This window comes from Phoxinus phoxinus (assembly GCF_949152265.1).
Source record: "Phoxinus phoxinus genome assembly, chromosome: 19".
NCBI classification, from domain to species: Eukaryota; Metazoa; Chordata; class Actinopteri; order Cypriniformes; family Leuciscidae; genus Phoxinus; species Phoxinus phoxinus.
This window is the reverse complement of record NC_136894.1, coordinates 5,646,229-5,663,810: the sequence shown is the minus strand read 5'-3', so window position 1 is coordinate 5,663,810 and position 17,582 is coordinate 5,646,229. Positions and strand designations below refer to the sequence as shown.

At 39.4% G+C, this 17,582-nt stretch overlaps 1 protein-coding gene across 9 annotated transcripts in view; it reads right to left on the bottom strand.

The window, feature by feature from the left end:
- Positions 1-17,582, bottom strand: part of adgrb2 (adhesion G protein-coupled receptor B2) — a 303,614-nt gene that overhangs the window by 79,239 nt on the left and 206,793 nt on the right. The window lies entirely within an intron of this gene.

Sequence of the window (17,582 nt, the reverse complement as noted above, 5' to 3'; positions counted from 1 at the left end):
ACACACACGCACACACACACACACAGCAAATGTGATGATGGGAACTTAAGGTTATCTGACATATGAAATTCATGTTTGTTTGTCTTTTTTTTTTTTTTTTCAACAATAGAGGGAAATGCAGAGGGAATTGTGTTTCAAAGCATTTGTTAAATGCAAACTGTAAATCTTCATGTTGATCCTCAGATTAATCTCACTGCTGAGGCCAGATGGTCGGACTAAGAGGAACATCTAATTATGGATTCAGCCAATAGTGTACAACAAAAAGCGCAACTGAATAAATATGTGTGACATTCTGTTACCACAACTTAAAATTCAAGTTCACAGCCTAGTCAAGTCAAATAAGTCCAGTTAAATGAGACTGTACATAACCTGTCAAGTGTTGGGCCATTTTTCCAGGATTAATGGTGGTACAATAATTAAGGGAAGTTCATCTCCAAGCAGTGATTTTGTTTTTCAGTTCATAAAGGTAGTTTTGTAGCTGACCCCTTTCGAGACATTCAATAATAATATATGGTTGGACAAACATGAAAGTAATTGAACTTACAGAACAAATACACTGAGTTCAGAAGATCTGTCAACTGAGAAAATGTAACATGGTGCTAACCCGTGTTAGTTACTTTTAAAAGTAATGAGCTAGTCCCTAAAAAAGTAACTAATTGCTTTAATTACTCTTTTATGAAAGTAATGTGTCATGTGAGTTTTCCATTATTTTTTCTCACCTGGGCTGGGCTTGTTTTTTTTTTTTTATAATGAAAAAAAAAAATATATATATATATTTGTAAATGTAAAGGCCTTTGCACAAAAAAAGTGAAATGAATAAGCCTCGGAGGAAATGAACGCCTACACAGTAGAGGGCGCTGCTCAAACTAACCAAACACAAATGTGATGTTTATCTAATGTCATTTTTGCTTAATCATATGATTGAATTAGAACATCGAAGGTCAGCAGCAAAGACATTGGTTAATAAAGTGAGATTAAATACATAAAGTACATCAAGTATACATATTTGAAAAAGTAACTTTTAAGCTACTTTTAAGTTATTTGCTAAAAGTAATCAGATTACTTAACTCATTACTTGTAATGAATCCATTACCCCAAACACTGGTGCTAACAGTGCGAAAACAGTTTCCTAGTTTTGCATTCTTAGGGAACATTGGTGAATGCAATACAAAATTCAATAATGCACTGCATGTCCGTTTGGTATAGTGCCAAATGCATGATCATTTTAAATTCCTTTTATTACTGGTACTTTTATTTTGTGGACTAAAAACAAACAAACAAACAAACAAAAACAAACAAACAGGTGTATTAAATGCATATCCCACATTACGAGTCTATAAGCCCGGAAAGTCTACACATTCAGCAAAAATAGAGATAAAATCAACCAACAATGAATAATTAAAAAATACATAAATTAGGACGGGAATTCCCAAGATTAATTAAAAAAGGGGCTATATAGACCTATAAATAGACCTTCCTGTAATTATTCATGACTATTTTTCATTAACATTTTACGTTCCCTCAAGGTCAAGGTTGTTTAATCAAACATTTTGGGGCAAATTCACTAAACATTTGAGTCACTTTTGTGTGCAGTATTTCAGTGCAAAACTCTCTACCAGTCACAATCCAGCTTCAGTCAATAAAACATTTTTTTCAGTGCCAACATGAATTCCATGTAAATTTGGCTCGTTATAGATTGAGCCATATTCACAAATGTCTCTTAAATTGCTTGGCACAATTAACGCTGCATTTTTACCACCTGTAGAAGATTGTTTAAAAGATACGTTTGTGTAATGCCCGCAGCGATTCATCAAATGATGATCAAATGATAGAAAGGCACATTATAATCAGGCATTTATGCAGCTTTCATTGGCCAAGGGCCGCCTATAACATTTAAAGCAACCAATCACAGTTTGTTTTGTTCAGCGTCATGTTTAGGAGAGTGAAAATGTAAAGTCAATGTCCCTGCAATCACAGACCGGTGTGTAAAACTCTTGTATGCCTTTTAAAGTCTATGCAGCGACCTTCACATATTGCAAACCCAGCATTTAGTTGATCCTGATAAGCGCTATTGTCACGGTTGTAAACACAACAGCTTTCTTCTTCCGTGACAGGGTTTGGCATCACGACAGCTTTGTTTCCAGGTGACCGATAAAGAACGCGGCACACGTGGAGAATTCAACCAATCAGATGAGGACTTCCAAATTCCCAAAGAGTTTCCAATTTTCGGTGCCTTGCATTCCGTGAGACTACATCCTTCACAATCTAGTACTCAGAACTGCATGATGGGAATTGCATTGTGCAAATTTAATTGGGCTTTGGCTAATCAATGCTAGATGTGTGAACAATTCATTCCTAGAGTAAGAGTCTTCTGAAATAGTAGTGCAACAAAAGCATCCTTGCAATAAACCTGCTCAGAAGCAACGCAACATCACATTTTTATGTCTATACCCCCCCCCCCCCTCTCTCTCTCTCTCTTTCTCTCTTTCTCTCTCTCTCTCTCTCATAAACATGCAGCATTCATTTCTTCAACACATATGCTCCCACAGCAAGTTCTCAATAAATAAAAACCCATCTAATGCAATGTAACTGCAATCTTTCTCAAGCCTTGATCTGCAGATTGACACTTTAGAGGCAAGCTGATCTGAGGCGACTCCTAGTCAAAGTCTCTGACGCCAACAGAAACAAAGATGAGTCGACAGACGTGAATGGAATTCTGGGTATTTCTAGTTAGGCTAGGATCAAGCACAGAGCATCAGGTGCAAACCTCCCGGGGATATTAATCAACAGCAGGTGAGCAGGAGCATGCGAGATAAGAGACAGAGGGGATGGTGAAACATCATCTAAAACACTGTTTGGCAGGCAAGACAGATACTTAGATCAAAATACATCCAATTACTGAACTCTTGGAATGAGACAGGTACGCTCTCCAGACAACATCATTTACAGTCCTTTGGGACATTATCTATCTTTTATAAAATATTATACCTACTGAAAAGCTTTTGTTTTTGGGATGGTGGGCGCCAGTAGTGGTTGTTCGAAGGTTGATGCCGATATTTTAGAAAGCAGGGTAAAAGCTTCACTAATGAAGACGGGGAATGGGATCGCTGTTTGTCAGGCGCTCGCATTCTCAGAACAGTCAAAATAAAAGTCCTGCTTCCGACACTTCCCGTTTCCGACGCAATACTTGCAAAAAAAAATCTAATATTGACCGATATATCGGCAAATAGACCACTTACACTAACAAAATGTCTCATTCCTCTAGTTCAAATGATAGAGCATGGCACTAGTGACGGCAAGATCATGGTTTCCATTATCAGGGAATGCATGAAGTTATACAATTTGTACCTTAAATGCAATGTATTCCGTTCCGAATAAAAGTGCATGAGAAACGCATACATATAAATGTAATGTAAAATAAATAAATACACTTTAGCATTACCCTCTGAGATCATCAATGCACCACAGCTTCACCAAGAAGATCATGCCGGCACCAAGCCAAATTCCAGCATGGCTAATTCCAGAAAAAACACTCATTTGCGTAACACAATTTACACCACCTCTTTACAGTAGCTATTAGCCAAAATAGTAAACAAACTCTCTAAAGGTTTTTCTCTCCTGCAATTATCAATAGCTAGAGATTTGTACTCACGCTGCCCTGTCCTACACACAAAAGCAAATATGCATGCTGAAAGCAAGGGCAGGCAGGCCAACATATGGAGAATGAAATGCCACAGCAGTCATTTTTCACCCTTTGGTATATGAGTGCGGCTCCATTATTTAATTAGCACATGCTGTGATAGGTTTAATGAACCAGCAGCGCGCTCCCTTCGCCATCAATGGCCCAGCCCGTGATTGTGTTTAGGCCTCTGATTAAATGACCAGATCTGCCGTGACAGTAGTCTGGGGGGGATCAGATTACAGAACAGACCAAATTGACTTTGTCCCCTTTTGTCTTTAATATCCACTACAAGATGAGCTCCCTCAAACCACAGGATGAAAACACGAGATAAACGTCGGCAATGGAGAGCAAGCTGTGGCGGATTAAAGGAGCCATCGTCTTGACAAAGGGTGGTGGTTAAGTTTGACTCGCCTCTACAAAGAAGGCTGGAAATACGCATTAAACAAACAAATTGAACATGGATTCTAACAGCTAATCCATGTGAGGAACAGTTTTATTTTGGGAAGGCAATTAATTCTAATCTGGTTATAGGCACCTGCGTTATGAGCTAAATATGCGCAATATGATTATGGGATAATTAAAAACAAGAAAGTGATGTAAAAGGGAGGACGAGGGAGATAAAAGACTGATAATTAGCTCTAAAAAAAGTATTAAGGAGAGGATATATTACATGACAAGATGAATCAATCTGGCATATCCTTTTCACTATACAACAGAAGAATTTCCTGGAACTTCATACATACAAAGGTCATTCATAACTAATGGATTAAGTGAGCGATAACTTTAGGGAAGCTCAGAAAATCGAAGGGGGAAAGACTGAGAAACCTCATTCTTAAAATGAAACAAATTTAACAAACTTACATTGAGTTACACACACACAATGAGTTGGCGCCTACAATGGGCATGCGAGTATCAAACTGGACCTTGGAGATGTGGAAGAAGATCGCCTGGTCCGATGAGTCGCATTTTATTTTACATCACATGGACGGCCATGTGCCATTTACTTGGGGAAGGAATGCACTGTGGGATGATGACAAGCCGTTGGAGGAAGTGTGTTGCTCTGGGCAATGGTTCTGCTGGGAAACTCTGGGTCTAGCCATTCATGTGGACATAAATTTGACACATGCTACCTACCTAAACATACAGGTACACCCCTCCATGACAATGGTGTTCACTAGGGGAAGAGGTCTCTTTAAGCAGGATAATGCACCCTGCCACACATTGTTCAGGAATGGTTTGAGGAACATGATGAATAAAAAGTTGATGGCGTTGCCCTGGCCTCCAAATTCCCCAAATCTCAATCCAATTGAGCATCTGTGGGATGTGCTGGACAAACAAATTTGAGACACTGCGGCTCCACATTGCAACCAACAAGTCTTGAAGGTTCTGCTGCTAATGTCTTGGTGCCAGATACCACAGGACACCTTCAGGGGTCTTGTTAAGTCCATGCCTCACACTGAAGACCAACAGCATATTAGGCAGGCGGTCATAATGTTTTGGACCATTGGTGTGTGTATATTTAGTTCAGTCATGAAACTGTAACCGAGCACTGATTGGTTCTTCTAACGCCGTGGCATTAGCCAATCAGGCGTACTTCCTAATCCACGTAGAAATATATTTCTTACCCTAACCTGTGCCACCTGTAGCCTATAGATCTACTAAGGGGGTTCTTATATATTCTTGCAGCAGCATAGATTTGTAGGCACTGATATTCGTGAAACAAAAAAACAGCACAGTGTTACATTGATTTTATCTGACAGTTCAATAAACAAGAAGTTAATACCGAGTAACTTATTGTTTAGATACATCATTGCCAGTTTCTTTGTCTGTTTTTGCTCCACAAAAAGGAAACAAATCTGTGCCAAAGCTTTTGCCGCCTCTGTGTTTTCTATAATGGCAGTTTACCATACCTGCAGGTGAACACTTACAGGACTCATTTATTAAGACAGTGGCTGCATCCGAAATCGCATACTCTGATTAGGTACTTTGAATAAGTACACAAGCACTTACTTTGCCACCGCTAAAAAAAGTATGTTCTATATAGAATGCATGTAGTATGAATATAATCCAGACATACAGCATTTGCCATGTTGTCAATATCGTGTGACCCACCAGCGTCAGTTGCATTGCCTTACCTCCATTCACAAATCCTCTCCCGTGGCCTCATGGGATAGTAAAGTGTCCATCATATGCACACTACAGAATCTTACCGGAAGTAGTAGGTCATCCGGGTACTTTTTGCCTACTCTTTTATGAGCACAGTGAATTCAGACATAGTTATTTTGTCACATAATGTTTTTTTTGCCTACTGTATGGTAAGGAAGTATGCTATTTCAGACGCAGCCTGTAAGTTGCTCTGTTTAATAATGAATCAGCAGTTTTGAATGAATCGGTTGAATGAATATAGAGATGTCACCAGCAGAAAGAGTTATTAAAAAATCTCCACCACAAAAAAACAGACTGACAGTCTGTCTGGAACACGCAACAAATCTATATATAAACACACTGAAATACTGATTATATATTTTGCAGTACTTTTTTAAGGAAATTACCATGAATCAGCTAATCAGGGTAAAACTTACTGTCACATGGAATTTAGAAAACCCTACAATAACACAAACACTCAATAAGTTCTTGATATGTTTTTGAAGATTTTCCTCTTGAAAATACCACAGTCTGCAATAAAAAGTCAGGAATTTATCATTAAATTCTTCCAAGATCAAAGTATCTGGACTATGATATCCACATTGATTTAAAAGCTACTCGCACTGAATTTCAAACAAATTCTAATTTGCCCAAGGAATTTTTGGAGAAATTCATGAGACAACATTGAAACTTCAAAACGAAAGCTACCTCTCTGAGCAATATGTTTTTCCTCTGAGCATGATCCCTCAGATATAGTGTAGAAATAAACAAACTGAAGCATTGACGGTGTTTTCCCACAAGTATAAAGGATCAATTACTTGACCGCATAAGCGCAAACTGAATACTTAAGAACAAAAATTTCTTTGATTCTTCATTTCTATGCTTTTAAAAAAACGTCATATTGTCGGATGGCATGGAAAGTGCATGTCATTGGCCTCTAACCATTGCTTTCCTGACGATAATTGTTAAGCTTCTTTAGAGAGATTAGCTTTCCTCCTGGTGCACTGATGGGAATGATTCCAAGCAGGTTAACAATGCGTGTGACTAGCGGCCCTGCACAACTGCTGTCACAGCTTCACGAAACAACATCCAAAGAGGATATTCTCATGATTTTGAATCACGTTAGGGTGTTAAAGCGACATTTCTCCTTCATAATCTGATCAAATAACCCATCGAACGCAAACGAGGATGAAGCCGGCTAAACCAAAGCAAGAAACCTCACAACAGTCAACTAGAGCAATTCCGTGCACACACAACTACAGAAACCACAGCGGACACAAATTCACGTTTTTGGCCTGTTATATCTCATGTTTTATAAGGAGATTAAGATCTTCAAATGTTCCTTATATTTAATTCACTAATGCATTGATACAAATACCCACATGGAAGATTTATTTTAGGGAAATGGGTTTTACATGATTAAAAAACAACCCATTTGAGGGATGATCTTTTACTTTTTTTTGCCTCTCTCTCTCCTACTAAAGTTTGACATACAAACTATACCTTCTATTTGTCAGTCTCCTGCATGATCATATCTCTAGACTAGTTTCTAATTGTTTGTCAATGGCAAAAACAATTTAAATATGTATGTACTCACCACGGTGGTGTAGTCTAATTCCACACAGATGCTATATATAAGCAGACAGACGATTGCTGAGACTCAATCTGCTTGTGCTTCGATTGACACACTAACACTGTCCCCTGCCCTGGAAGCCACACCCCCAACAAACACACACACACTTGACTTCCGCCACACACACACATTAAAGCACCGGAGGAGGTACAGGGCTATTTCCGCATCAGGTGTTACGACTTGGATCTAAATGTAGAACGCTGAATCTTCAGTGGCTAATTTAATGACACACTAGCTTACTTAACCATTGAAGAACAGCACAGAAAGCTCACCCAACGTGTGTGTGATGACATGAGCAGGAAGTAGACAGAAGATTACAGCGGGAGGAACAAATATATAAAGAGAGAGAGAGAGAGGTCCAGTGTAGAGACGTAGGTCTCGCTGCGGTAAGACAGATAATGGCGCATGAAACAGCTCTCGCGGCGAGATGGATTCCACATTATCCCAGTTCAGCTCATTTTAACCATAAGATGCTTATGGCTTATACTGTCTGACTTTATTACAGGAAGGGGAGGTAAACAGGGGTCGCGATATCACAGCGAGGAGGGAAGATCCGCATCCGCCCTGATATTTCAGTAAGATAAAAATCCCTGTAAGCCAAATGGCTCCAGGAATCACTATTAAGTAGCTGTGATTATTTTTTTCTTGTGGTGTCATAAAAACAGAAGCTGCTGATCTACAGTCCATTGAGTGGGAGAACGTCTGAGTCACGGCCTCGTTAGAGAGAGAGCTCCGCGCTTATTTTCAGATAATGAGCGGGTGCACAGAGAGTTCAGGAGTCTGTAAACCAGCCCCGAATCACATGCCTAAAAAACATCCCACTATGCATTCATCCAGCATTAAACATATACAAGATCTGTAATACAGTTCTTGTAATGCCAAGAAACCAAAAATCTGAAGTCTGTGACTTGAAAGTCACCATATCCAAAGGCAAATTATGTTCCTTATATTTATGTATGATACACATTTGTACAAATCAAGAATGTCAAGTGTAAATAAAAACTGGGTATTATTGTTATTATTCAAGTATTCAAATGAATACATCATTTCGCAAGTGATTGTTTGGAAACTATTTCTTCCATTAAATTTGACAGGAAAAACAAATAACACATGTGTGATCCTGGACCACAAAACCAGTCACATTAATACATTTTTGTTTTTAATTGAGATGTATACATCATCTGAAAGCTGAATAAATAAGCCATTGATGTATGCTTTGTTAGGATGGGACAATATTTGGCCGAGATACAACTATTTGAAAATCTGGAATCTTAGGGTGCAAAAAAATTTAAACATTGAGAAAATCGCCTTTAAAAGTTGTCCATTTATGTTCGCGATTGTGCTGCATTCACTCACAAAAATAAATGTTTTATATATTTACGGTAGAAAATGTACAAAATATCTTCATTGAACATGATTTTTGACATAAAAGAAAAATGTATAATTTTGACGCATACAATGTATTGTTGGCTATTGCAACAAATATACCCGTGCGACTTGTTTTGTGGTCCAGATTAACAATGGCTTTTAAATGTTTCATATAACTATACTATAAGTACTTATTTTTTTACCTCCATTTAAGTTATTGATACTGGACACATATTACTTTCATATCATCAATGTACCTTCTGTAGATTGAACTGCTTTACACCAAAGCAACATGCAAAAAATGCCCATGAACCTTTCAGTCATTTTAGTCCATAGTTAATTTCATTTCATTTTAAACTAATTTAGAGCTAGACTGAATCTTGATGGTTAAGAATTCTGGTCCTGTTCTTCTAAACATTTTACATTTTCATGTTCATGTTACAAACCATTTAGTAAAACTGTGAGATGTGTATGCATTTGCAAAAAACTGACATTGCATTTTAATGATAAACACATTAAAATGAAATTTATTACCAACAGTATGGCTTTTCATGTGTATTTATTTTCATTATGATGACTTTAATTTATTTTAACTGCAGGGTTCACAGTCTTTGCTGCAAGTGTAGATTTGTGTAGACGTTAATTAATATCAATTAGTGTGTTTTTTCATGTCAGTTATGAAAGTTATTTCAAACATTTTACTTTAAAGGATAATAATGGAAAGTAACAAAAAGGCTACAGTTTCCGCTTCCACAAGGATGTGTTTGCTTCATTTTAAAGCTATTAATGAAGGTTTTATTTTGCATTATTGTAATTAGTATTTTAAGATATAATTTTTTAAAGAATGGAATAACATATGCTCAAAAAAAAAAATAACTTCAGGATTCACATGTAAAGACTGGCTCTAAATACGATAGGGTATGACTGTCATATCGGTCATGCCATTTATTTATGCATTTCATTTTTATGGGTTTATCATCATAATTAAAACTATAATAATGAGATAATGGTGTCATGGAAGTTTGATGCTGATTGACATTTAATTTCACCTCTTATTGAAAGAAGCATTTATTTTAGCAGCAACACGGCATTGTGAATGTATACTAATTTAGAATATTAAGAGAATATTAGCATTGGTTAAACGATACAAAAGTATAAGAATATAGGGAGTCACACACTGAACAAGAAGCACAGAGCTGGTTAAAATCCTGCCAAGCCACAGATTGACACTCACATAGTTTTCCATTAAATTACATTATATGTGTCCTAAAACGTTGTTAACTCTTTCCCCGTCATTGACGGAATATTCCAGCAATACATGATTTCACTGTTGTATGGTAGGAGCGCTATTACGCATCTTCTGAAAGAGTACAGAATATCTGAATCAAAATAAAGGCGAATCAGAAACACGCGATAGAAGAATTGCTGACACACATTTAATATAACTGGATAATCAAACATTAAACAGCATATAAATCAAAACTGACTAATGTTACCAAATGAAATGTCGAAGTATTCGTCAAAGTAAACACAGGATCCACTAAATTCTGGCAAATGTAAGTACAGAAATAACTCTTTCTCTGTGTGGCTAGTAGCTGGATGCTTTCACACAGCAGTGGACCGTGGTGGTGGCCTTAGGGTGATGGATGGCAGTGGTGCGGATTAGGAGCCGGATTAAAACATCCATCCCATACCTACTCGGGAAAAGGTTTGTTGGGATCAACATCCTGTTATTTACCCTGTCACTCCACTCCCTCTGGCATGAGCCCTGCACTAAAGAGCAGAATGGGATTCTAGGTCAGCGAGAGAGAGAGAGAGCTGCTTGCGGCAAGGTCGAATTCCCAGCCTCAGCCTCCACAATCCAGAAAAACGGAATGCTTAATGTCTAATGAGTGTGAAGTTACCATACAGGGTTACTAAAGCCTGTAGCAAATTGCGGGGATTCAGTAGCTGTGCATGTGGTAATACTCTGTTGGACCAACAAGGAAAATAGACTTGCACAATTTATCCTGATGTTAGTAAAAAGCAGGCGCACAGACTGCAGAGGAGATGTCAGGAAACATCGGGAGATGCCAGATGAAGAGTGAAGGTCTGGCAAATTATACTGGCAAAAAAAAACACACAAAAAAACTAATATATATATGTATAACTCCATTAGCCTAGTGAGGGAACCAGCAAACTACAATGGGCCCATATCAACAACATGACCAGTAATGATGGTGACCATAAATGCTCAACAAGGTACTTCCAAATGTGTATATGTGTCCAGGCATTGATTTTAGGTGAATAATCTAACAACCTCACAAGTATCTCTCGACCCACATTATTCTCAGCACACTTGCTTTAGTAAATGAGGCATGTACTAACAGATGATACCATGGTGTTTCTGAAACATGGCTGAATGCAAATCTCTGTGTATCTGGGGCATTATGATGGACTCAACTTTATTGTAACTCTAGACTTCATTGCAGCATTTTTCTCATTAAAACAGAGGTAGGCTTTGGAAGATATATGGCACAGACATATGGGCATTTAAAACATTGAACAGTAAACAAAAAGCCAAGGCCAGCATAATGTGCAGCATTTGCTCGAGCAGAGAGAAACATTTTAAAATGAACACATGTAGAGGGCCATTGGGTTGACGTGAGGTTTTCATGCCAACTCCCAGCATAGTCCTTTAAATTGACTGCATGCTTAACCCATAGAGACACATACTTTTAGATTCAGACAGACACAATGAGTCGGTGCAGAGCCATGTGCTCGCATACACCCAGTGGGGTGTGAAGGGGATGTTTGTGGAGATGAACCTTGCAAAAAGAATGAAATTCATCCATGCCGAAACTCAAGCTGTGCTAATGTGCTAATTTCATGCGAAGAAGAACGTTCAAAGAAAAAGAAGAACAAATAATTACCTCTCTGTCTCTTCGTCTGTGGGCTGTGACTTCCACTTTATTATTATTTTTTTCTTGTGTACAGGCTTTCCCCCTCCTATATTTGGAAGCTTTCCAATTATACTGTATCATGAGCCAACATCTAATGTGGAATAAGGATGTAAAAAGTTTTGCAGTATCAGCTAATCTGATAGAGAACGATCTTTCAATTTAATCACTCCTCTACCAGACTATCAGCATAGAGTCTAGTCCATTTTGCAGGTTATTGTGGCCAAGTACTGTCCACTTTGACAGGACTGGGCCGTCTAGCTGACAAATAAAACAGCCAACCACAATGCGCTTCTTTTATGTGACATTTAAGGGCGGATAAATCCGAAATAAATGATACTATAATAACAGACCTGCGTGCAAGTGGTAACTCTGGTACAGCAGACACAACATGGATGGCTTTAAAGGGAATGTATTAAGAAATTAGAGAATTTGTGAGAATTGGTGGCATCAATTCCCAGAACAATTCAAAAGTAACAAGTACCAAATAATGTCACGCCATCAGGGTTTGATGTATGATGAATGACTAAAGCTACGAGGGCAGTTACAGACACATTTGATTGCTTTAGCTTTCGCCAAACCTAAACCCTTCCGTGAAACCACCTTATTGCTTTGACTGGTTTCAGCACCACGGACAGTGGCATGCAGTGCTGGTACTCTGCAGGCCAGGGAACTGTGTCTGTGACTGTATGTAGTGATTTAAAAGACTAGGAATGATGACTGTTGGAATGCGGTTCAGTTTAATACAACACCTACACAGCAAATTAACCACAATAACGCTGAATGACGGTGATATGTCTTCCCTCTTCTGCTTGCAAATGAGGAAACAGAAGAGCTAAGGGGAAGTTATATATGAGAAATCTATAATGAGCCTCATTTGGATAAAACGAGGTGTGTTTACTCAGAAAAAGAAAAATGTGAATAACAAAGAGGAAAAACTACAGAGCCCCCAAAGAGACAAAAATATGACATGGGAGGAACAAATTTCATATTTCAATGCTTTTGCGTTGTCTTAAAAAAGTTAAAAAAATTTCCCTCGAGAAGCTTTGCGTTCGCTCGCAAAAACGTTGGGTTCCCTCGCGAACTTTGTGTTTGCACGCAAAGAACTCAAAAAGTTTGCAGGGGAACAAACACAAAGTTCCTCGGGGGAACACAAAACTTTTGCAAGAGAACGCTAAAGCATTTAAAGCTATTTTTTCCTCCCATCTCATATTTTTTCCATCACCGTGGGCCCTATTTTAACGATCTAAGCGCATGGTCTAAAGTGTGTGTCCGAATCTTAGGGTGTGTCCGAATCCACTTTTGCTAGTTTAACAACGGGAAAAATGTTCGGAGCGACCGGCGCATGGTCTAAAAGGGTTGTCCCTATTCTCTTAATGAGTAATGGGTGTGTTTTGGGTGTAACGTGCAATAAACCCATCAGAGTCTCATCTCCCATTCCCTTTAAAAGCCAGTTGCGATCGCACCATGGCGGATTCGCTATTTACATGGCGAAATTATTTCGAATTCACCAGATCGCAAACGGATCTGCTCGTGCGCGAGTTTAAAGCATGCATGCAGACATTCTACGGGACAAGCTGGATTCCACCATATCTTTATGTACACATTAATAATCTTTTACATTGTAATCCTTTTGTTTTTAATATTTGGCATGTTTGTGTGCTGTGTGTGTAATAAGCAGAGTGTACGCACATTCTGCACCCAACTATTGGTGCACATTACTAATGCGCCCTTTAAATAAAATAAAAAAATACAGCGCCGTTGTCTATAGTGCAATGGCACAGTCTATTACCGTTGCCTCAAAATAGCAATGCGCCAACAATGCGCCTGAACACACCTCGTTTTCAGACCAGCACGCCCATGGGCGAACAGATGGGTGCAAATGCATTTGTTATTTAAACAACGTGGCGCAGGATGTGAAAATGATAACTGCGTCGGGCTGAAACTAGCAAAAAAACACTTGTGTTGTTTTTGTGAATGGTCCCTGGTCCAACCAACGGTGTGAGTTTGGGGGCGGGGTTATCTGTTTGTCTGCCTAATGGATGAATGTTCAGGAAACCTGTTCGATAACCATCTTTAATGTTGGAATTTTCCATAACTGCATGCATAAGCTTTAAGCTGACACCAAGTGTCCACGGAATACAATAATTATGAATAAAAAGGACAAGATTTTAGCATAGCTTCTCGTTTTTTCTTGTCTCTTTCCCCCTTAGCCTCAGGGATTCAGAGCTCTTTACAAAATGACAGGAGGAAGCCAAGGGATGCGAATAACTGAAGTAAACAAAAAGAGCCTTTGTAGGACACATTCTCCTTGCTGCTCTCTGGAGCTCTCTCCCGTTTACTACGTTACAAACAGATTAAAGAAGCAGCCGCCAGTCCCTCGGGAGCCCTTTTAAAGCCTCGCAGACCCTATACCTCCACTGCTGCCCGCATCCTTTACCCTGAGAAGAGGAACGAGACAGAAAAGGGAGGCAGAGAATGAGGAATACTAAAGGAGAACAGAGTGTGCCACACACAAAGACGTACAGAAATTACCCCCTCGCTAAATGGGTGATAAGAAACCACACAAGAGCACGGCTTTTCCCCACACACAAGACACAATTGCATCTTAGACGTCTGTCTTGAATCTGTAATTTGCTCATTTAGTCCCAGAATGCCCCTCTTCAGCCTCAGCAGCAAAGACCAATTCAAGTGCAAACAAAAAAACGCGAACAGAAAAAAAAGATTAGTACTGTATCTTCCAAGTTTTTCACAAACCAAAAAGAGAGAAACTTGGTAATTGCCACCCGCTAAACGAAAGTGAGAGGAAGATGTCGAGCTGTGTGACACAATGGCCTCGCCAGCCGCCGGAGTTGAAGAATGAAAGTCGGCCATCAGAGATGTGTCTTCACGGGCCATTGTGCTTGACTGCGATCTCCATCGATCTCACTCTGTCTCCCGCTCTCATTTCCTGTGGATTAGAACTTCCCTCTTCACTGCTTTACACAAAGACTGTATCACAGTTCCTCTCTCTGAGGAGAGCGGGGGACGATTGTAACGGGGGACATTTCTAACGCTCGAAATGTCTTCAGTCACACTCAAGTTAGTGTGATGACACTTACTCAGCAAAGCGAGTCAGTCGGTAAAGATCAGTCTCTGCCTGAGAAAGAACGATGTGGTCTGGTCACTTTTAGCATACATATATAAAAGATAGTGTTTTTATTCAATTCAATTGAATTATTTACTTTTTATTTTGAAATTAAATTATATTATTTGTTTCAAATCCATACAAACAAATCCATATTTTAGCCACTATTTAGACATATTTTTATTTCTTATTATTTTTTTTTTAAGTTAATGGGCCCTATCTTGCACCCAGCACAATTGATTTTGTACACCGACGCATGTATCATTCCTATTTTGCCACCACGCACAGCGGACTTTTCCCTCCACAGACGCATGTCGGTAAATTAGGGAATGAACTTGCGCTTGCGGGGGCGGTTCGGTGAAAAGAGGAGGCGTGTTCCGGCGCAAAACTTCCCTGGTGCTATTTTCCAGTTTTAGAAAGCAATTTCGCCACTGACCAGGATAAACCCAGTCTAAAGACAGTGGTGCGTTGCGCGTTAGTCATATGGTATTTTAAGGGCGCGTGCTTGGCCATTATGTAGCGTGTGAAGAGTCCCTGAAGAGAATGACGGTCTCCTCGGCTGTGAATCGCTCCTGGCGTGCGCTGGCAAATCCGCTGTTATAATAGCAATCCGCCATGGAACAAGCGCGCCTGCTCTTAAAGGGAATGTGAGAGGACGCTCTGATTGGTTTATTTCACGTTACGCACAAACCACACCTATGAATAATGAAGCTACTTCAGACCAACCCATTTTAGATTTGCGTCGGGCGCAATAGTCATTTATCCCACCGGGAAAATTGCAACAGCGCCGGGATCCGCCCACAAAGTTACTTGCGTTTCACGTTTGATACTTGCGTTTCAGATCGTTAAAATAGGGCCCAATGTTACAGAAATGGCAAAAAAAAAAATATGTATAATATGTTTATTTTATAAAGGTTAAAGGATTAGTTTACTTTAAAAAAAACTTTTGCTGATAATTTACTCACCCCCATGTCATCCAAGATGTCCATGTCTTTCTTCCTTCAGTCAAAAATAAATTAAGGTTTTTGATGAAAACATTTCTCCATATAATGGACTTAAATGGGCCCCAAACGGTTCAAGGTCCAAATGACAGTTTCAGTGCAGCTTCAAAGGGCTTTGAACGATACCAGACGATGAATAAGGGTCTTATCTAGCAAAACGTTCGGTCATTTCAAAAATGAATAAAAAAGTTGAAGTTTTATAAGCACAAATGCTCGCCTTGCTCTGTTCTGTGATGCGCGTTCTTGACGCTTATATGAAAAGGTCACGCTTATATGAAAAGTCAAACATTTCTGTCCTGACGAATATTTTCTTTTAGGCTTTTTAAACACCCAGGATACGTACACGGAATGGGCATTTTAAACGATAAACTGACACAAAGACATTTGAATATGTGTATATGGTCCTACTTCCGCACAAACTGACTCGATGAAGCGTGACCTTTTCAACGTAATCACAGAACAGAGCATTTGTGCTTATAAAACGTAAACTTTTTTTATTTACTTTTGAAATGACCCATCGTTTCGCTAGATAAGACCCTTATTCATCGTCTGGTATCGTTCAAAGCGGCACTGAAACTGTCATTTGGACCTTGAACCGTTTGGGGCCCATTGAAGTCCATTATATGGAGAAATGTTTTCATCAAAAACCTTAATTTCTTTTCGACAGAAGAAAGAAAGACATGGACATCTTGGATGACATGGGGGTGAGTAAATTATCAGCAAAAGTTTTTTTTTAAAGTGAACTAATCCATTAAGCGTCTTCAATCTTTGTGAATGAATGAACGAACAAACGAATGAATGAATGCACCCTATTTTGTACTCTATTTGTAGAAAGCGGCACAACTTTGACAACATTCGTTTTGTGACAGAAAAGCAGTGCTCTCTCTCTCTCTCTCTCTCTCTCTGTGTGTGTGTGTGTGTGTGTGTGTGTGTGTGTGTTTGTTCTTAAAAATGACCAGAAACACTAGTCCCCTCTTTGTCACTGTAGAGCTATAGTGCCCTGTCAGTAATATAGACAGACGTACGTGTGTGTGTGTGTGTGTGTGTGTGTGTGTGTGTGTGTGTGTGTGTGTGTGTGTGTGTGTGTGTGTGTGTGTGTGTGTTCGGGGACACATGCTCCTCATCTCATGTGAAGCTCTGTCCTTTTCATGGGGAGCGACTAAAGGCTTCCCACGGCACTGAAAAGGGCAGCATAACCTGCTGGCAATTAACAAGCACCACAGCCGATAAAGAGAGGGAGAGAAAGACAAAGACCAGAAGAAAGAGAGAGAAAGATAGAACAACCAAGAGGGACAGTGATAGAGAAAGAGAGAGGACAAGGCTGATTTCATCAGATGAAACGGGATGGGGAACAGGGCGAATAAAGGCAAAATCGTCACAGAGTGAAGAAGGGAACTTCAAGGCCACAGGGAAGAGAGACGGAGGAAAGGAGAGGCGAGGGAGGGAGAACAGGGGGAGGTAAGGCAGCTGGAAGGAAAGATGGCATTAAGATGAAAGAAAGCATGCAGAGACCAGTTGCACTTCAAACGAAGGTCAGGAAGCAAAACAGTGATGTACGGAGAGGAGAGAAAGAGTGAGAAGGGGTAATTAAGAGAGAGAGAGAGAGAGATGAGAGAGAGAGAGAGAGAGAGAGAGAGAGAGAGAGAGAGAGAGAGAGAGAGAAGAGAGAGAGAGAGAGAGAGAGAGA